Source organism: Oratosquilla oratoria, chromosome 2, assembly GCF_046742065.1.
Source record: "Oratosquilla oratoria isolate Oo_2021 chromosome 2, ASM4674206v1, whole genome shotgun sequence".
Lineage (NCBI taxonomy): Eukaryota > Metazoa > Arthropoda > Malacostraca > Stomatopoda > Squillidae > Oratosquilla > Oratosquilla oratoria.
The window spans coordinates 81,059,125-81,081,624 of NC_134778.1; positions in this window are offsets into that span (position 1 = coordinate 81,059,125).

Genomic DNA, 22,500 nt, shown 5'->3' on the forward strand with positions numbered 1-22,500 from the left:
GAAGTGGGTGAGAGATACTGAGAAGAGATGAAAGAGGAAAGTGGATAAATGAGGTGGATAAAATCTAAGAAAAAAAGGGTCATGAATAGGTGAAGCAACTTGTGGAGGAGTTGGAAATGGGGAAGGGGGAGATAGACAACAGTGGGGCTCTTGTTCCTAGTATGGACAAAAGGGAACCATAGGAAGATGGTGGTGAGGAGGGGGGAGGAGGAGGAGGAGGAAGAGGAGGAGGTGGAGGAGGAGGAGGAAAAGGCGGGGCTCTTAGGAGGAGGGTGAGACAAGACAAAGTAGGGAATACCTCTTCAGCAAGATGCGAGCAAATCGCTCCTACGAAGGAATCCGTCAGCAGTGTGAAGAAGAAGATGATGATGATGATGATGATGATGATGATGAAGAAAGAGAGTGTGAATGAGGAGGTGGAGGTGGAGGAAGACGAGGAGATCGAGGAGAAGGAGGAGAAGGGAAAGAAGGGAGGTGGAGGAGGAATACGGGGAAGAGGAGTAGGAGTACGAGTAGGAAGAAAAGGAGGAAAGGGAGGAGGAGGAAGAGAGAAATGAAATAAGAAGGGAAAGAACGAGGGGAGGAGTTGAGGGGGGAGGAGGAGAAGTACTATGGGGAGGAATTGGAAGAGGATGAAGAAAAGGAGGAGGAGGAGGAGGAGGAAGAGCAGAAGAAATAGGAGGATGTTTTAACCCGTGCATGCAGTCCATGTTCACGTGTACAATTTGTAAATGGACAAAGCCAAAACCTTCAGGATTGCCCTTGTCCAATGAAAACAAATATGTATCAGTTGGGATCATTGGATCCCACAGCGCGGGATTAGGGTGTACGAAACTGCATGTCCGGACCTTTCGTTCGCTGTAGTTGTTCCCTATCTATGTTACAGTATCGATGTTGTAGAACATATGTTACAAGAGCAGGAGCAATAGGAAAAAGAAGAGGAAGAAGAAGAAAAGAAGAAAAAGAAGAAGAAAAGAAGAAGAAGAAGAAGATGAAGAAGAAAAAGAAGAAGGAAAAAGGAGTAAGGGGAAGGTGAGGAAGAAGAGGACAGGGAGGGAAAAGTGGAGAAGGAGTAAGAGAAGAAACAGAAGGGGAAGGAGAAGGAGGAAAGGAGGAGGATGAAGAGAAGGACTAGTGGGTGGAATAGGACCTGGAGGAAAGGTAAGGAAGAGAGAGAGAGAGAGAGAGAGAGAGAGAGAGAGAGAGAGAGAGAGAGAGAGAGAGAGAGAGAGAGAGAGAGAGAGAGAGAGAGAGAGAGAGAGAGAGAGAGAGAGAGAGAGAGAGAGAGAGAGAGAGAGAGAGAGAGAGAGAGAGAGAGAGAGAGAGAGAGAGAGGAGAGAGAGAGAGAGAGAGAGAGAGAGAGAGAGAGAGAGAGAGAGAGAGAGGAGAGAAGACGAACCAAGGATTCGAACGAAGATAAAGGGAAGCTTTGGGGAAGACGGGAGAAGGACAGTGGACAAGAGAGAAGAGACAGATTGTGGAGCAGCGAATGAAGTGAGGAGGAGGCAACCCGTGGGGAGAACAGACCAGGAGATTTCCTCGCCACGGCCACGGGAGCCAGCATTACCATTTTATTGAGGGAGAAAGGATGTGGGGAAAAGGGCTGGAGGGGTGATTGGGGAAGGAGGAAGGCAGGGGGAGAAGGGAGGAGGGGCGAAAGGAGGTGAAGGAATGGGGTTTAAGAGGAAAAGAAAACGGCAGAGGAATGAAAAATAGTGAGAGGGGAGGAAAACGTGGCGATAAAAAGGTGAATGGATAAAACGGAGACGAGGGAGAGGAAGGGAATCTGTCGACAAGGGGACGTCTTCATTCTGAACCACGTGATCCAAAGGTCATTAAACTTGCACACTTTTTAAGTTTCATTATGGCCCACACCAGATGGATTTACTCAATCCAGGAAGAGAGGAACTTACTGGGAAAGGGGTACTGTGCTCGATCTAAATCCGTGATCAACTACCACGAAAAAGAATAATAAATAATAAAACCGATTTTAGTCTGAGTTGAGTATACATAGTGATAACAGGATTAGGCGTTTGCTTGTTGGGGTTTAAAGTGACGCATAGACAGAGGAACGGTGTGGGATGTGGGGAGGTTCACAACGACAAGAACATAAGAACGCAAGAGACCGTAAGGCCTACACTAGACAGTTCCATGTCCCTTACCATCTGTCATCACTATCCACAAAGTTATATAATTTTCTCTTAAAACAACCAATTGTTTCAGAACTCAATATATGTCATCAAATCTATTCCATTCGTTAACCACTCTGTTGTTAAACCAGTCCTTGCCGATTCCCTTCTTAAATCCAAGATAATAATTATCTACAGAGAGGCGGAATTGACATGGAAGCGTTGTGACAGGATATGTTTGGGACATGTATCGAAGGAGCTCTTCTTACGGACTGACTTGTCTAGATTTGTGGTCTCCACATATTAACGAAGTATTCGGTTTAACCTGGGAATGAACACAGTCAACACAATCCGTGTAATTTTTTCAAAGTTCAAGTTGGTTAGTTTTTACGTTTCCAAATTAATGGTCGTCAACCGTGGGGCAATGTCACATTTCTGAGGGGTTATAGGATAGAAATGAAATATTGTTTAATTAAAAATATATATATATATATATATATATATATATATATATATATATATATATATATATATATATATATATATATATATATATATATATATATTATATATATATATATATATATATATATGTGTACATATATATATATATATATATATATATATATGTGTACATATATATATATATATATATATGTGTACATATATATACATATATATATATGTATATGTGTGTGTGCTTCACCATGGTCTTGGATCACGTGTTCGACTCGTGATCGACAGATTTTAGCCTCCCGGAAGAGAGCTCAGAGCTCATTTATGACTGATCTATGGGTAATGCTGTGACCTTACACACACACACACACACACACACACACACAACTCCCCGCCCACGAGAGTTGGAGTAATGACTCGCAGCGCTGCGATATTGGAATTATTTCAGCCCTGGGCGGGATTCGAACCCGGATCGCCGTAGTGGCGGCCGCGAACGCTACCACTGGGTCATCGAGCCGTGTGTGTGTGTGTGTGTGTGTGTGTGTGTGTGTGTGTGTGTGTGTGTGTGTGTGTGTGTGTGTGTGTGTGTGTTCAGGTGCCCGGCGGACAAACGTGATAAAAATACTAATAACAATTATAATAATAAATGAAACGTAAAAATCAAATGTGATATCATTTTGAAAAATCACTCATCCTATTGGTCTTATTGGGAAAACACACAAAACCACGTACGGAATGAAGTTATTTTGAGTTTTCCTCCTTTGCTGGCCAGATATAACGACATCTTTTACTTCGCAAATCCATAAGAATGCTATAAAATCCCGACTGATTTATACAGCAGGATCCAAGTGGCTTTTGTGTGGCCAGTGACGCTCTGTATTGGGAAATGCATTGCTGCTTCGACTTGAATACCTGAAGAAAGAAAAATGCGCCAAACCGAAGAGGCAGAAAAAGGCGTTCATGGATTAATCGGAAGAAGATTGAAAACGCGATGTTCAGAAAACCGCGCTCATTCTGCGCTTCTGCTGCTTTCTTTCCGCGAATTCAGATATCATTTCCAGTCTCAAACCCCCCACCCCCCTACCCACGGCTCCCGCAGAAAATACGCGACGACCGAGAATGGGCGGAGGAAGTGTGACCAAGAGAATAAATAATAATTGAATTAACAATGCAGTCCGTGGCCGATTCGCCAAGAGTATTAAGCTCAAAACGAGGAATACCCCAGACTCGGTTCCGGAAAGGCATAACTCACTGTGGCTACATAAATCTGTCCCGAGAAGCGGTTGGAGATGACATCCGGCTGACAAGGTATAATCAAAGTTGACATATGGCGGCCAGTCAGTGCGGGGTAAGCTATTGAAATATTAACATAAACATTCATAACTCAGAGCATGTTATAATTATCGTTATCATCGTAATTGTCATTATCGTTAGTGTCGCTGCCCTTGTTTCTGTTGCCGTCATCATCATTCCTTCGCCATTCAACATCCATATGGTACTGTATATACATATACAGTATATATATATATATATATATATATATATATATATAATATATAATATATATATATTATATATATATATATATATATATATATATATTTTTTTTTTTATCGGCTTGCTGTACAGGTATCGACCTGACCTGTATACTCAGCAGTCCTGAGTTCGGTCTCCGAACTGCAGGTCGGTACCCGCTCCCCTGGGCAAGGATTCAGGGTATGGGTGTGTAACGTCACATAATTACCCATAGATCGGGCCTTATGAGATATGGAGTTCTCATATAGGAGGGCAACAGCTGTCAATCACGACTCCAGCACGTGGTCCAAGACCACAACGAACCACACGCATACTGCCTCATAGTTACGGAAACGCTGCTAAATGACAGTGAAACAATGATAACAGCAACAATCCCATTAACGAAAATATTTTCATGGTAACTATGAAAATGGTACCAGCAACCCTGTTGTGGGATTTTAGATCGAAATTGAAAATTACTAGTATGAAAGTACAGACGATGATGATGATAATAGTGATGGTAGTGGTGGTGGTAGTTGTGGTGGCAGTGGTGGGAGCAGTGATGGTAATGTTGTCACTGTATAAGCGGTAGAGGTGATTGCAATGCTGTAATTACTTAGTCAAAGACGGTGATGGCTTTGTAGTTGGCGATGGTTGTATCGGTGATAAAGGCAGTCAAATCATGATGATGATGCCATGGCTATTGTGAGGAGGAGGAGGAGCAGGAGGAATAGCAGCAGGAGGAGGAGCGTGAGTAGGTTTAGGAGGAGGAGGAAGAGCAGGATAGGAGGAGGAGCAGAAGAAGGAGGAGCAGGAGGAGGAGGAGGAGGAGGAGGAGGGGAGGAGAAGGAGGAGGGAGTGAAGACGGGAGGTGAAATAGGAGTAGGAGGAGGAGTGTGAGTAGGAGGAGGAGGAGGAGGAGGAGGAGGGAGTGGAGAAGGAGGAGGGAGTGAAGACAGGAGGTGAAATAGGAGTAGGAGGAGGAGTGTGAGTAGGAGGAGGAGAAAGGAGGAGGAGGAGGAGGAGGAGGAGGAGGAGGAGGAGGAGGAGGAGGAGGGAGTGAAGACGGGAGGTGAAGTAGGAGTATAAGGAGGGGTGTGAGTAGGAGAAGGAGGAGGAGGAGGAGGAAGAGAGATTCAATTCCACGATTTTATGTGGCTGCCAATCCCGTCTGACTGCAACCACAGAAAGTTCATTTACACGGTCAAACTGTTTGTCAAACCTGGTTTGTCAGACAAGTGTTTGAAGTGATGTTTGACCGTGCGAATGGTGTATTTGGTTGTCAAACATGTTTGTCAACCGTGTCTGACAAATACATCATTCACACGGTCAAACATCACTTCAAACACTTGTTTGACAAACAGTTTGACCATGTAAAAAGTCCTTAACCCAGACGGTCGAGACAAAAGGTCAGTATGGCCTAGTAGACATAAGAATCATATGAGGACATGTCAAGGGATGTTAATACTATCCATGCATTGGTGCCATAGAAGACAGAGTGGTTCGTAGAATGAAAACAAATGAAAAATACTTTAAGAAATGTGACAAAGAAAGGCGACCAAGAACAAATCCTTTGTAAATAAAATTTCAGACTAAGAGGACATACACCAAAATGTTTCTTGTATCAAGGATTTCTATATGAAAGACGAAATCTGGATCACACTTGCTATGTTGAATGATAAACATATTCTCAATCTAAACATTATAAGTTGTGAAAAATAGCTCACCGGATTTCAACAATACTGGAGCTAGAAAGTGATTAAAGTTTGACCACAAACCGTTAGCCAAAAGCCAAAAGTTTTGATTTATTCAAAAACATTACGCGGCAATGCAAAAAATTACGTTTTGTTTTACATGTGTACGAAGTCACTCAATGGGTCATCATCAACTTTGGAGCATACGCCGGTAGGCGCGTCGCTTATACACCGACGCCATTCCTCATGGTTTGTTAGAAAAATCCCCCATGCACCCACCCATCCCATTCCAAACGCTTCTCGTCAGGAACAGTCAACTTGTCCCAGTCATGAGGTCTTCACCAAGACAAGTCAACTGATCGTGGTCATGGAATTCATACGGAGTAGGGCTTACATCAAGAACCACCCACGACTCAGGTTTCAACTATTGACTAGTTAATTCGTAGAGAGCGCTGACAGCTGGAAGGGGAAGTTCAGAGAACAGCGCGGCAGCACGGACTTTAATCAAGAACCACCCAAGAGTCAGGTTTTAACTATTGACTAGTTAATTCGTAGAGAGCGATGACAGCTGGAAGGGGAGGTTCAGAGAACAGCACGGCAGCACGGACTTAAATCAAGAACCACCCAAGAGTCAGGTTTTAACTATTGACTAGTCAATTCGTAAAAAAGTGCTGACAGGTGGAAGGAAGAGTTCAGAAGGTAGTGCGACAGCACGAGGCTATTACGTGTTGGAGTAAAAACAATAGATGACATATTTTTCCTTTTTCATGCTGATAACTATCCGGAAAAAACAATGAATTATCATTTTACATTTCTCATATAATCAAGATCTACGGCTACAGACTCTGTGGACATAATGCTTTCAGAACAAATGAAATTAAGAAAATCTTAAATTCAGTCAGATGTTCTTCAACCGAAGAAAATCAACTGGCATCTCCACCTCACGAGAAATAAAATAGAATAAAATAAAATAAAAGTATATCTGGCTGCACATGTGGGGGCTGAACTACCATGACTTTACCGAACAATTCCACAATATAAAGAATTCTGACCACGTTGATCGTAATCGGCGGTTTTTATTATTTACAAAATCCCATCAAGCAAAGCCTGAGCTACCTATTACACCTTCTCTTGTCGTATTAACTTTTTCTATTCCTGTTGCAATTCTCTCGATCCGAGCGGGGTGGCGGCACTGGACTTGGATGACCCTTCATCCCAGAGGGGCTGAGATGGGGGAGGCTTTACATGGGTTTTCAATGTGCATGAAGTGGGTGTGTGTTCTAACTTGGGTACACTCTTATAAAAGGGAAAAGGCCTTTCGTATTATATATATATATATATATATATATATATATATATATATATATATATATATATATATATACACATATATATATATATTTTTTCTTCTTCTTCTTCTTCTTCGATGGCTCAGTTCAGACTTACAGACTATTTAGCGGCAGGGTTGGGGAAGGGAGTTGTGCACACTCGGACCCTAACGGGCGCCTTGGTCGATCAAAACATTGTGTCCTCCAGAATCTGGATAAAATCGCGTGTCACCGCTGTTCCCTATAAAGATTCAAGTGCCAGCCTGGTGACTCACCAGGCTGGCACTTGAATCTTTATAAGGAACAGCGGGTTCAAGCGCTTATTTTGTCTGTCACCAAACGATTCGACGAAGAACGTTAAATCTGACCCATTTTTGACCTGACAATCCTTTAACCTTTCTGATGATAAACGATTTTATGCAGCAAATGGGTTGGGCCCACCGCACTGGGGTTAAATCTGTCTCGAGGAACCCAGTTAACCCGAGGACTTTAATTGAAGACTTGGGAGTCCTTCTTCCGCTTGGGAGCTCCATTAGGTTAAGGTTCTTTCCAGCACTGAGGGAAGCAGTCAATAACCAGGCCACTTCCATCACTTTAACATAAATAAAATCATCTGGCGACACGTCAGAGGTATGAATATCGAAACTATGTACAGACTACTAACAATTAAAATTATAATTTATATTGATAAAGCATGCCCTCTTCGTCCATGCAAAACACTGACATCTTATTATTATTTTTTTCTTTAACTTCCGAGTAGATTTTCAAACTTTGAACATCCAATCATCTCGGCTGGAAACGTATTCCATTTCCTTCAACGTGGTTCGCTAAAAAGTCTCGACCTCATTCTAAGTTAAATACACAATAACAAAACCTTTTTCCAAAGTCCAAATATAATGAATCATACTAGTCCTTTGATTTATACACTATATAGTATATATCAGTATATACTTTATATACTATAGTAACCCTTTCCTCCGAGGTGATTATGGTGTAAAATTCTTACGAGTTTGTCACACAACGGCGTATATGTTTGAAACCATGCTGGCTATCATTTATCAAACTGATTCTTACTAAGCGACCTTCTGCAATTACTTCCACCATTTTTCCTATGACTGAAGTCAAGCTTATAGGCCTGTAGTTCTGAGGCTTCCGCCTTTCACCATTTTTTAATGTAGGAGTTATATTTGATATTTTCCATTCTCGTGATAAACTATTTACCATCCACAGAGCGAGTTGAATGAAAAGTGTGAATATATATAACTTGATAAAATTCAATTAAGTCTAATGAAAGAGAGAGAGAGAGAGAGAGAGAGAGAGAGAGAGAGAGAGAGAGAGAGAGAGAGAGAGAGAGAGAGAGAGAGAGAGAGAGAGAGAGAGAGAGAGAGAGAGAGAGAGAGAGGGTTACCCCTGCTGGAAATTGAAAGGCCGTTGGGAGATTTAATTTTTTTCTTCTTTTCTCGTTCCACTGTCTCCTTAACAAGACTGAGGTGTTTTACACATACGTCTACTCAGTTCCCGCCACGTCATTTACAGTGCAAAGTTGAAAATATGAAAGCACCCCCTTCCGTGGCATTTTCAACTCACCTCTCGTATTTCTAATTATACCACTTTCTCTTTTCTCATTCTCTTTCTATATATATATATATATATATATATATATATATATATATATATATATATATATATATATATATATATATATATATGTATGTATGTATGTATGTATGGAAAGAGTGGTGTAGGTAAAATCTAGGAAGGAGCAAAAGTACTTCTGCCCCTTCCTGAATTTTACCTACATCACTATTTCCATACATTTATCTTTTCTCTTGTCGGATTATATATATATATATATATATATATATATATATATATATATATATATATATATATATATATATATATATATATATATATATATATATATATATATATATATATATATATATATTTCTCCACCCTTTCTATTTTCAATCTATACTTACGTATCTACTCTCACTGAACGCCACTTTTCGCCCTCCTACCGCCGCCACCGCACCCTCCCGGGACAGCGGCGCGGCGCCCAAGGCAAACAACGTTGGTCGATTCACCTGAGCAACTTTTGGCGTTCTGACGACCGGCCAATACTCGGCGGCGCGTCAGACAATTATTAGCCGATTGATGACCTTGCGGGTACCGCCGCGGGGAGGAGAAGGGGAGAGGAGGTGGAGGAGATGAGGGAGGAGAGGAGAGAGGAGAGATGGGGCTAGGGAGAAAAAGAAGAGGAGGGAGAGAGAGCGTGGGAAAAAGAGTAGGGACAGGGAGATAGAGAGTAAAAGATAGAGATAGAAAGAATAAGAGATAGAGGGAGAGAATGATGGAGAGAGAAGAGAGGGAAAGGGCGAGGGGGACGAAGAGAGAGGGAAATGTAAAAGAAGAGGGAAAGGACAAAAGAATGAGAGAGAAAAGGAGGGAGAAGAAGAGGATGAAGAAAGGGCAGAGAGAAGAAGATTGGAAACTTAGGAAAAAATGAGATCAAAATGTGTGAATAAGACTATCTATCTATCTATGTATCTATATATATATCTATATATATATCTATATATATATATATATATATATACACACACACACATACATACATATACCAAAGGCTTTTCCCCCTTACACGGGGGGTAGCCAAAAAGAAAAAGGCATAGAAACCACTCCCACCCATTCCATTTCCTATATATTCCACTCCCCTCCACCCTCCTCCCTCCCTCTTATCTTGGCACCTCCTGGATGACGGGTCATCCCTGTATCCTGTCCATCAGAGGAGGAAAAAAGTCGAATGAAATCAAAGAATCACCAAGCAACTAGTACTTCACCCTTTCTCTGCTATTCACAACATTTGATGCCGCCAGACGATTTTATTCATGCGAAAGCCCCCCCCCCCACCCCCCGGCACAAGGAGGAAGTTAATAAAGGAGAGTAATTTGATGTGCAGCAGCATCATGGAGGAGAGCCGGAGGGAAGAAAGAGAGGAGGTACGAAAGAGAGACGAGGAGAGGAGCTCCTAACTCCGAGGAGCTCTCCCTATCAGTCGTGTACAGACAACCGAGCGGGCAAAGAATTGCCCCGTATGATTTAACATGAATGAGGAGGAAGAGGAGGAAGAGGAGGAGGTGGTGGTGGGGCAAAGAGGAAGAAGAGCAGGAAGAGGGAGAGGAGGAGGACTGAGGCGAGGAGGAGTGAGAGGAAAAGGAGGAGGAGGAGGAGGAGGTGGTGGACGAGAGCAAAATATGGAGGAGAAGAAGGAAGAGGAGGAGGAGGAGGAAGAGGCATAAGACGAGGAGAAGAGGAGAAACAGGAGGAGGAACAGGAGGAGAAGAAGAAGAAGAAGAAGAAGAAGAAGAAGAAGAAGAAGGAGGAAGCGGCATAAGACGAGGATGGGGTGGAGGAGAAGTTAAAGAAAATGATGGGGCAGAAGTTTTAGAAGAAGGATGAAGAGAAAAAGGAGAAATATTAGATGAACAGGAGGGATATGAGTTTTACGAGTAGGAGGAGGAAGAGGAGGAGGAGGAATAGGAGGAGGAAGAGGAGGAGGAAGAGGAGGAGGAAGAAGAGGAGGAGGAGAGGAGGAGGAGGGAGAGGAGGAGGAGGGAGAGGAGGAGGAGGAAGAGCAGGAGGAGGAAGTGAAAAATAAGCGGGAGTATAAAGAAGGAAAGGACAAGGACGGTCAAGAAGAGGAGTAGGAAGAGGAGGAGGAGGAGGAGGAGGAAGAGGAAGGTAAAGCAGGAGCGTAACGAGGAAAAGGGCGAGGATGGTAAGGAGAAAGAGGAGGAGGAGAAGGAAGAAATGGAGGAGGAAGAAGAGATGGAGCATTAGAAGGAATATGTGAAGAAACAAGAGGAGGAGGAGGAGGAGGAGGAGGAGGAGGAGGAGGGGGAGGAGGGAGAGATAAAGAAGAGAAGGATGAGAAGGAAACTGAGGGAGAGATAAGGAAGGGAAAGAAGAAGAAGCGGAGGAGGTTGAGAAAGAGGAGGAATAAAGGGAACGAGGAGGTGGGAAGTATAAAAAAAAGAGAAGAGGCACAGGAGAAGAGGGAAAAGGAGAGCAGTGGAGAAGAAATAAGGAAAAAAAGAGTGGGAATGGAGGTAAGGTAGGGGAGATGACATAAGAGGAAACAAGAGGATAGAAGGGGAGATGAAGAAGAGAGAGGGTGGGAGAAGAGAGGAAGAGAAGAGGAAGGGGAGGGAGAGGAAGCGTGTGGAAAGAAAGGGGAAAGGGGGAAGGGAATAGAGAATAAGGGAGGAGAGAGGGAAAGTATGGAAGGGAAGAAGGGAGGGGAGAGGATGAGGCAAGAGGAATAGAGAAGAAGGGAGAGGAGAGGAAGAGAAGGAAGAAGAAGGAAGGGGAGAGGGAGAGGTAGGAAGGGAGGGGAGAGGAAGGGAAGGAAGAAGAAGGGAGGTGATAGGAAGGGACGGGGAGAGGAAGACAGAGGAGAAGAAGGGAGGAGAGAGAATGAGGGGACAGAAAGGGAGGGGAGAGGAAAAGGAGTGTGAAGGAAAGGTAGGGAAAATAATGGGTTCTATAGAAGGGAGGCAAAAGGAAGATACGAGAGGAAGATGGAAGAGGAAGAGAGGAAAGGAAGAGGGAAAGCAAATGAGATGAGTTCTGCAGAGGGAAGGGGGGAGGAAGAGGAAGAGAAAGAGAGGAAGAGGGAAGAGAAAAAGAGGAAATAGGCATACGAGATGGGTTCTGTAGAGGGGAGGGGAGAGGAAGAGGGGAGGGGAGAGGAAGAGGGAAGAGGAGGAGAGGAAGAGGGAAGAGGAGGAGAGAAAGAGGGAAGAGCAAAATAGGAGGTAGGCAAACTAGATGGGTTCTGTAGAGGGGAGGGGAGAGGAAGAGGGAAGAGGAGGAGAAGAGGAGAGGAAGAGAGGAGAGGAGGAGAGGAGGGAAGAGGGAGGAGCAAAAGAGGAGGTAGGCAAATGAGATGGGTTCTGTAGAGGGGAGGGGAGAGGAAGAGGTGAGAGGAGGAGAGGGGAGGAGGAGGGAAGGAAGAAGAGATGGGTTTCGTAGGAAGAAGAAAGGAAGGAAGAGTGGTGACGCAATTACGAAACCATCCGCTATCACGCAGACCTTACGATCCCTGCAATGACTAATTACAGAAAGAGAAGAAAGATGAATCGTTTGCTGGCTCAATACTGAGATGGTTTCATCAAGAAATACTAAACTCCCTCAACAACAAGAGGTCCTGACCTCAGGTGAAGAGCGAGTTTGGCTTCAATCTGAAAAAATATCTCATGAGAGAGAGAGAGAGAGAGAGAGAGAGAGAGAGAGAGAGAGAGAGAGAGAGAGAGAGAGAGAGAGAGAGAGAGAGAGAGACATATATATATTATATATATATATATATATATATATATATAGAGAGAGAGAGAGAGAGAGAGAGAGAGAAACAGAGACAGACAGACAGAGACAGTCAGAGAGATAGAGAGAGATAGAGAGAAACAGAGACAGACAGAGAGAGATAGAGATAAACAGAGACAGAGAGAGAGAGAGAGAGAGACAGAGAAAAAGGAGGTAAAAGAATTACATTTCATTAATTGGTCAGAGTTCCAAGTACAGCCTTAAATCAATACAATGTATTTCCGTTTGCATATGCAGCCATTCTACTATAATAGTATAACTTTTTTTGACTATACCTGGTCCTTTCAATGGTCTGAATTTTGACCAAATGCTCAGAGGCACCGGAGGTAATTCGACTCATCTTTCAACCAATCATCGTTGTTCACTGCTGAAGAAAGGCCTCTTCCGGCCTCCTCATTGGTTCTTGTATTTTGCCATATTTCTTCGTGTAGGAAGGAATATATTTTGTACTCTATATACGATCCTGCATGTAAATCACTGTAACTTGGTTTTTATTATCATTATTAAAAAAATGGAACAGGTGGAGTGAGAGGAGTGTGAATACTATGCGGTGCTCTTCGGCAATTCTCCACCCGCCTGAACAGGAAGAGGAGGAGGAGGAGGAAGAGGAGGAGAAGGAGAGGAGAAAGAGAGGAGAAGGAAGAGGAGGAGGAGAGGAGGAGGAGGAGAGGAGGAGGAGGAGAGGGGAGGAGGGGAAGGAAGAGGAGGAGGAAGGGGAGGAGGAGGAGAGGAGAGAAGGAGGAGGAAGAGGAAATGGGGAGGAGGAGGAGAAGGAAATAGGGGAGGAGGAAGAGGAGGAGGAATAGGAGGAGGAAGAGGAGGAACAGGAGGAGGAACAGGAGGAGAAGGAGGAGGAAGAGGAGGAGGAAGAGGAGGAGAACAGGGGGAGGAGGAGAAAGAGGAAGAGGGGAGGAGGAGGAGAAAGAGGAGGAGGAGGAGGAGGGGAGGGGGAGGAGGAGAATAAAGAAGAAAAAGAAAAACGAACCGTATGCATTTAACGAAAGTGTTACAAACAAATTCCCAACTCGGATGAGACAGCCTGTGACAATTGAGTGCAATTAACTAAAGTGCGTTTTTTCTCACTGCAAATACTCGTATTTTTTTTCTTTAATTATCTTGCTTATAAAACCTTCTGTTTCTGTGAGTTAAGCAAGTACTAAATTCTGTTTTGTTTTTTTTCTATTGGGACATACGAGTTAGAAAACCACCCTTGAAAATATTGTTTCTAAGTTTTATTAGTTAGAGAACCACCCCTGAAAATGTTCAGTTTCTATGTTTCATTTCATGCCAATACAACTCTCTTAAATTCACCATAAAGATTAAATCTTAAAGAATGTTGTATAGATAACTTGTCATAAACAAAACAAGGAATGGTACCAACGCCATCTCCTTTTACAAGCCGGGGACACATACACACACACACAAAAATATATATATATATATATATATATATATATATATATATATATATATATATATATATATGTGTGTGTGTGTGTGTGTGTGTGTGTGTGTGTGTGTGTGTGTGTGTGTGTGTGTGTGTGTGTGTGTGTGTGTGTGTGTGAAATTAAATAAATGATAAAATGAAAAATAAAAGTAAGGTATGGGAGACAAGAGGGCTATTCTACAACTACAACAATATTAAAATGAAATGAAATAAAATAACTAAATAAATAATAAGATAAGAAATAAAAGTGAGTTCTGGGAGAAAGGAGGAAGGAGTATTCAACACCTACAACACGGTTAAAAAAAAATAAAAAAATAAAACAAAAGAGTTAAATAACAGATAAAATAAGAAATAGAATTGAGTTCTGGGAAACATGGGAGAGGTATTCAACATGAAAGTGGAAGGAAGGGGGAACTAACAGTAGGGACGGGGAATAATAATAAAACAAAGAACGGGACTGGAACGAGGACGAGGAAGACCTGGAACGGTCTTCCCTTAGCAAAGGTGTCCTCCAGTCAACTGAATGAAATCGTCAGCGATGCAAAGGAGGTCACTGAGACGGTTTCAGCTTCTTTATATGAATAAAATCGTCTGGATTTACACAGTAAAATGTATATTCAAAGTGTCCTTGTGCTGTGAGATATCGAGGAAAAACAAGTTGGAAATGTTCATCATAGCAGTGTTGAAGGAAGTTAAGGAGGAAGAAAAGGGGGAAGGGGAGGGGAGAAGAGGAGGAGGAGGAGGAGGAATAGGAGAAGGTGAAAGAGGAAAAGGAAGAAGATGAAGTGGAGAAAGAAGAGAAGCGAGAAGAGGAGGAGGAGGTGGGGAAGGAGGAGGAGGAGAAGAAGAGGAAGAGGAAGAGGAGAAGGAGGAGGAGGAGGAGGAAGCCACGAGGAAGGAGCACGAAGAAAGCTGGCAGAGGGGAGCGTGGATAAGAAGTGCAAGACAAGGGGGTAGAAGTAATCAGGTAGCAATCCCCTTACCACTTCCCCCATCCCTTCCTTCTCCCCACCCTCACTCCCACTTTTACTGTCGGGGGAGAGAAAGGGGAGTTCTGTGCCTAGGGAGCTGTAACTCTGGGATGCGGAGAAGGAGCGGGGGGAGGTGGGGGGATGGGGGAGGGATTTTTTTTTTTTTTTTTTTTTTTTTTGTGGCTGGCAAAGAGAGCACGGGGACCGAAAGGAAAGAGAGGAAAGGGAACCAATAAGGAATGGAAAAAGAGCTGCTGTGGAGGAAAGAGCGGGGGTTGATGAAGGAATACAGGGTCTGGAAAAGGTGAAGTAAATCAAGAAGACATCTGTTGTGGGGGGTAAAAAAAAGTGGGAATATGTTTTGTTTTAAGGAGAGACTATAGCCAGGAAAGGAGGGGAGAGGAAAAAATGTAAATGTGGATAAAATCAAAGAGACCTGTCGCACTCAACGTATAAGAAGGCGTAAGAAAGAAGAGGAGGAGGAGGAGGAGGAGCAAAAGGAGGAGATGGAAGAGGAGGAGGAAGGGGAAAAGGAGGAGGAAAGGGAGGAGGAATAGGAGTAGGAGAAGAATGAGAAATAGGCGGAGAAGAAATACTAAGAGAAAAATGAGGACGAGGAAGAGGAGGAGAAAGAGGAGAAAGAGGAAAGAAGGTGAAGGAGGAGGATAGAGAGGAAAGGGGAAGTCGAGGGAGGTGTGATAAAGGATGATGTTGATGAGAATAGGGGGGGGGAATATGGGAGAAGAGGGAAGAGAAGGAGAGGGGAGACGAGGAGAAAGAAAATGGGAAGGAAGGAGAGCTAAGGGTATGAAATGAACAAGGAAGAACATGGGAAATGAGATCAGGAAAAAAACGAGGATTAGAAGGACAGAAGTAGTGGAAGAACATGTGGTAAATTGATAACAAGATGACGAGAATCATGGAAGAGGAAAAGGGAAGAGAATAAAACGGAGAGATGAACAATGGCAAAGAGTGGGGTGAAAAAAAAAATCAGGAACATTTGTGGAGGAAGGCAACAGACGGAGGAGGTCGTGGTCTGGAAAAAGACAACGCAAATAGTGGTTAACAAGGAAAGGCATTAGAAATTTGAGGGAGGAACGCGCGCCGAGCTGGAAAAATAGGAAGCGCGGAGGGAGGAGGAACAGGGGGATGATGAGGAGGAAGGGAGAGGAGAGGAGGAGGAGGAGGGCGGCAAAGGAGGGCAGGGCAAGGGAGGGGGAGAGGCGGGTGGAGAGGTTGACGAGAGGGGAGGCCAGGGAGGGGAGGGAAGGGGAAGGGAGAGGACGGGAGGGGAGGGGAAGGGAAGGGGAAGAGAGGGGAAGGGAGGGGGAGGGGAGGAGAGAGCAGGGAAGGGGATGGGAAAGGAGGGGACAGGAAGAGAGGGGAAAGAAGGTAAAGGAAGGGAGAGGGAGGGGAGAGGAGCGGAGGGCGGGGGAGAGGAAGAGAGGGTAAAAGAGGAGAGGAGAGTGAAGAGACGAGGAGTTGAGGAGACGGGAAGGAAGGGCAAGGTAGGGGAGGGGAGGGGAGAGGGGGGTGGGAGTTAAGGAGTGTGAAGATCGGGGAGAAGGAAAGGGAGGGAAGGAAAGGAAAGGGAGGGAAGGGGAAGTCAGGGGAGGGAAGGAAAGGAAAGGGAGGGAAGGGGAAGTCAGGGGAGGGAAGGAAAGGAAAGGGAGGGGAGGAGTCTGGAGATTAGAAAGGCGCTGGGATGTGAGCGGGTGCGGGGAAAGTAGGGAAAGGGGAAGGGAAGGGGCGAGGGAAGGGGGAAGGGAAGGGGGAAGGGAAGGAGATGGCTGTAGAAATGATGGCAAGGAAGCACTGGAGGACAGAAAGGAAAGGAAAGAAGGGGGAAGGGTAGACAGGAGGGGACGGAGAAAAAAAAAAAAAAAATCTTCATGCGATATAGGGTCGGAGCGGTAAACATGAAAGTTGCACTCGTAACTCGACTTTCTTCCATTTCTTACCAGCATGACTACTTTATTAGTCCACCCCCCCACCCCCCGCGCCCCCCATCGACCATTTGATGCTGTGCAAGGATGACCTTGTCCTTCGCTGTATTGGGACACAGACGGGGGAAAGGATTGGAGGCTGTGCAGAAGGGAACAAGCGCCTAACGGAAGGTAACATCCAACAAGCACAAAACCAGCAAATCTCAGAAGAAGAGGAGGGAAGAGGAGGAGGAAGAATGAGGAGAAAAAGGAAGAGGAGAGGAAGGGATTTTAGAACGAGAAGGATAAGGAGGAGAAAGAAGAGGAGGAAGGGGACGAAGAAGAGAAGGAGGAGGAGGAGAAAGAGGAGGGGGAAGAGGGAGGAGGAAGGGGACGAAGAAGAGAAGGAGGAGGAGAAAGAGGAGGAGGGGGAAGAGGGGAGAACACTGGACACAGGAAGGAATTAAGCCCCGGTCTTCACGAAAAACAGGAGAATATAGAGTGAGAACGAAGAAGAAAAAACTTTAAGAGTAAAAGAAGATGAATGGAAGCGGAAGCACGAGGAAACATAAGGAGGATAAGATTTACGAGAAAGAGACGAAAAGGGTGAAATGCAAGGAGAATGGGGAGAGAGAGAGAGAGAGAGAGAGAGAGAGAGAGAGAGAGAGAGAGAGAGAGAGAGAGAGAGAGAGAGAGAGAGAGAGAGAGAGAGATAAATGCAGAGGGGAAGGAAAATGCCAAGTAATAAAAACGTATACAAAAAAACGGAAACAGGAAAAGCGGGTAAAGTACTGAGTGGAAATACTAAACGAGAAAAGGAGGGGGGTGGAAAGAGAATTGGAAATAAAAAGGAGAATATAAGACGGAGAGGTGGAAAGAGGGAGAGAAAACGGGAAAGGGGGAAAGGAAAAGAAAACGTAAAGAAAGAAAAGGGAGATAGTGCGACTAATAAAGAGGAAGAAGAAAGAAAAAAGAGAGAGGGAGGGGAAAGAAAAAGAGGGGAACGGTCGGTCACGCTACGAGGGGAAAGGGTTTGGGGAAAGGGGTTGGGAGGGAAGAGGGGAAAGAGGGGGAAGAGGGGAAAGAGGAGAACCCGGATGACACCCACACAAGCTGAGGGTTTCCTAGATGACCGAGGTCCTGGATAAAAATAGAAAATTAAAACGCCCAGGGGAGGAGGGGGAGGAGGAGAAAAAGAGATCTAATTTTCAAAAAGGAATGCAGACACACTCCCGCACGCACACACTCAGTGGCGTGGTGGTAGAGTTCCCGGCCGCCACTACGGCGGTCCGGGTTCGAATCCCGACCAGGGTTCAAATAATTTAAGTATCATTGCGCTGCGATTCGTTACTCCAACTGACGTGGGCGGGGAGTTTTGTGTGTGTGTGTGTGTGTGTGTGTGCATTACCCATATATCAGTCATATATGAGCTCTGAGCTCTCTTCCGGAGGAAATAACTGTCGATCACGAGTCCAACACGTGATCCATGACCATGGTGAATCACACACACACACACACAAACACACACACACCGAGTCTGTACCCACGGTAAATTGTCCTATTCATCATAAATTTATATGTAAACGACGTAGTTTCAAATCATCGGGTAATGAAGTTGGATATCAGTTTATGTTTGTGTGATGATGCGGCGCGCGAGGTGCATGCCAAGCAGAAGGCCACCACCTCCAGGCCTTTTAACGATTTTAACGAACCGCTAATTCAAATATTCAAATCTGAATCAGTGTTTGCAACCGTTTTCCCGTCGCGCCAATCTTTATTTTTAATCAACGTAGAGCCCTGGTTTCACGTAACGCGATATATATTCTCTCTCTCTCTCTCTCTCTCTTTTAAACCAATCGCGGTTGATGTCGATCTCATTTCAATTGGATTCGATATACCGTTTAATAGGGTAAATGCAAATTTGAAAAAACAAAAAAAACAATGTATACGCGTTGGGAGCTTTGACGATAAACTTGAGGTGGCGGCACACTAGGCATTTCTCGCTAGCATGCTACTTGCTTTTGCTACTTCGTTTGAGCAGAAACGACTTCGGTTACGATATTTTGTTTTTCCAATTTCCAAATGTCAAATTACCTTTGCGTTATATAGTGAGAAAATAAATCACAAACTAAGAGATTTTAAACTAGACGAATATTAGACACATAGTTGAGATGTTCTTACGGAAGTCTAGGGTATTGTAACCGAAGTCGTTTCTAAACAAACGAAGCAGTAAAAGCAAGTAGCATGCTAGCGAGAAATGCTTAGTGTGACGCCACATTTATTAGCACTCAAATTTTCTGTTACAGCAATTCCAACATCGACAGAATTATAAAAACTCTTTTATCTTATCGTGGTTCGACCTTCCCAAAAATGCAAAGATTACGGCACGAGCCTCTTCGCGTGGATGATTTACCTACAGCACCTTCCCTTGTCCTGTGACTAACTATACTTTCCATTTCACTAAAATGACTCCTTTAATCTACTTTGTACTGACTAAAGAGATTAAAGGTATTCTAGGTAACCCACTGGCTACGATAATTTAGTTAATTTGTTCTGGTTAAAGCTAGATAATTTCTTTCACAACACAAAGCTGACAGCTTGACCTATTTTTCCCCCATCACGGTCTTGGATCACGTATTGGACTCGTATTCGACAGCTATTACCATCGCAAATGAGGGTTCAGAGTTCATATATGCCCGATCTATGGGTAATGCTGTGACCTTACACACTCATACACACACACACACACACGCGCACACGCACACAAACACATACACATGTGTATATATATACAGTATATATATATATATATATATATATATATATATATATATATATATATATATATATATATATATATATATATATATATAGTAGCTCTGCCATGGGATTCGAACCCTGACCCGTGCGTCCATAATATATATATATATATATATATATATATATATATATATATATATATATATATGTGTGTGTGTGTGTGTGTGTGTGTATGTATATCCTTGTCCCCTGTTTTTTCAATTGCCTTCACCACCTTAATCCCCACCAACCTAATAATCCCATTTTCGCCACCTCCACCATTACCCCCTCGCTCTACCCAAATATGGTGATATTTGCCTTCACCGCCCTCCCTGTGGAGTGAAGACTTCGGGTCCACCGCCGCTGTATACATAAACAAGCCTTACCGGGAACCGTCCGCGCTAATAGAACCCCGACTCCCATGAGAACCTCCACAAGAAGAACCACCACTGTCCTCCTCCTCTTTCTGGGTTTAAGTCCTGTCTGCCGAATTATAAATTTCTGCAAGAAACGAATTCACATTTCTTGATTTTTTTTTTCTTCTTCTTCTTTCAGAGACCCTCTCCCCGCGGCTGCCGTGAAAGAGCGAGTCGATAATTAAAACAGGTCGGAAACAAATATAGATAAGTCACGCCGAGAACGTGCAACTAAAACGTTACCTTCATAACAGGGGACTTCGATCCTTGTCCTCACATGAGAACATAAGAATGGAGGAAACTGCAAGAGACCATAAAGCCTATGCTAGGCAGCTCCATGTCCCTTTCCACCTACCCACAAAGTTATGTAATGTTCTCTTTAAAACAATTATCTGTTTCAGCGCTAACTACATGGTTACTAAGTCTATTCCATTCGATAACCACCATCTTGGTAAACCAATTCTTTCCTATTTCCTTCTTAAATGATTCAGAAACAGGTGTCATCAGTGCCATCACTAACCCACGTGACACCTCGAAAGGCCCAAACACACAACAGTGAATAATATACAATACATCCACAACCGAGGTCATATCCTTAGCACCCTTCAATATGGTGTCCCACAGTATGGATTCATCGTCTTCATCTTTTCAGTGCAGTGACGTCGCCTTTTACAGCTTCTGTACTGGTTAATGCTTGAGGCTTTCATTCAGCAGTGGAGCAGACTAAGATAGTGTAGTGTCAATCGATCAAGACTCCACAGTTTCCCGAGCCTTGGTTGAACAACATCGCCTGGCGGCAACCATTGCAAGAGTGTATCATCGAATATAGTGTATGGTTCCTCACCGCAGTCTCAGCAACTACTAATACAAGTACAAACTCTGTACTATCAACCCATTAACACCAAAGACACCATTGGACAGCTCAAAGCATTTCGTTCTGGGTAATAACAGACGACAAACATGAAAGATGTAAGAAGGATATAGGCAAGAACTGGTTTACTAATATAGTAGTTAACGAATGGAACAGACTTAGTAACCATGTAGCGTGCGCTAACACTTTTGGTTGTTTAAGAGATGATTAAACAACTTTATGGACAGGGACGACAGGTGGCAAGGGACATGGGACTGCCTAGTGTAGGCCTTATGGTCTCTTGCAGTCTCCTCCATGCTTATGTTCTCATGTTCTTAGGACTTTATTTAGCTAAGAGGAGCACCGATTCCCATGGGGGTTCCCCGCTATGCCGCACACAGCCTGGTATACTTCTCTTGTCAAAATCATATGCTAACCCTTTATTTCTGGTACCATTATTTAGAGCCTAGATATAAGCCATGAACGTATACAATCCCACCATCATGATTACCACCACCACTACTATGACTACTATCTCCATGACTATCACCTTCACCAAACCCATCATCATTATCACCAATTACTGTGTTAATGTGAACAAAATGCACACACACACACACACACACACACACACACACACACACACACACACACACAGAGGTATCCAATTTACAACAGCACTGACCAAAACTTCAATAATCACCCTACCATTAACACCATCACTACTCCCATGGGAAAAACCAGCACCACCTCAACCTCCACCAACTCCACCACCACCACCACCACCACCACCACCACCACCACCACCACCACCACCAATTGATTCCACCACACTCCCACTCCCTGCCCTCTAACGTCCACTCCACCTCCACCCGCACTCCACACCCCCCATCTCACCCTGGACACCCTTCTCCTCTACTTGGTGAGCGACCATTATTCCAGGCACGTCGGGAAAGAGGGGGGAGGGAGTGGCAGGCGAGGGGAGGGAGAAGGGGGAGATGCGGGTGAGGGGCCGAGGGGAGAAGGAGAAGATGGAGGGGAAGAAGGTGGAGGGAAAGGGGAAGGGAACGGCGATGGAAAACAATGGTGTGCAGGAGAGGAAAATTATGGTGATGTGTTTAAAGAATCGGCGAGAAAAGGAAAAGAGAAAGAAAAATGTAAGGGAAAGAACAATATATAATAAAAGATTTCCTCCCCCATATAAGGGAGGTAGCCAACCAAGGTATGGACCCTACTTTCACCCATTTACATGTGTATGTAAATGTATATATGTATATATATATGTGTGTATATATATATATATACATATATATATATATATATATATATATATATATACATATATATATATATATATATATATATATGTGTGTGTGTGTGTGTGTGTGTGTGTGTGTGTGTGTGTGTGTGTGTGTGTGTGTGTATGTATACACACACACATATATATATATATATATATATATATATATATATATATGTGTGTGTGTGTGTGTGTGTGTGTGTGTGTGTGTGTGTGTGTGTGTGTGTGTGTGTATAACATTCATTACTGTTTGAACAAGATATACAAATTCCTTTGAAGTGG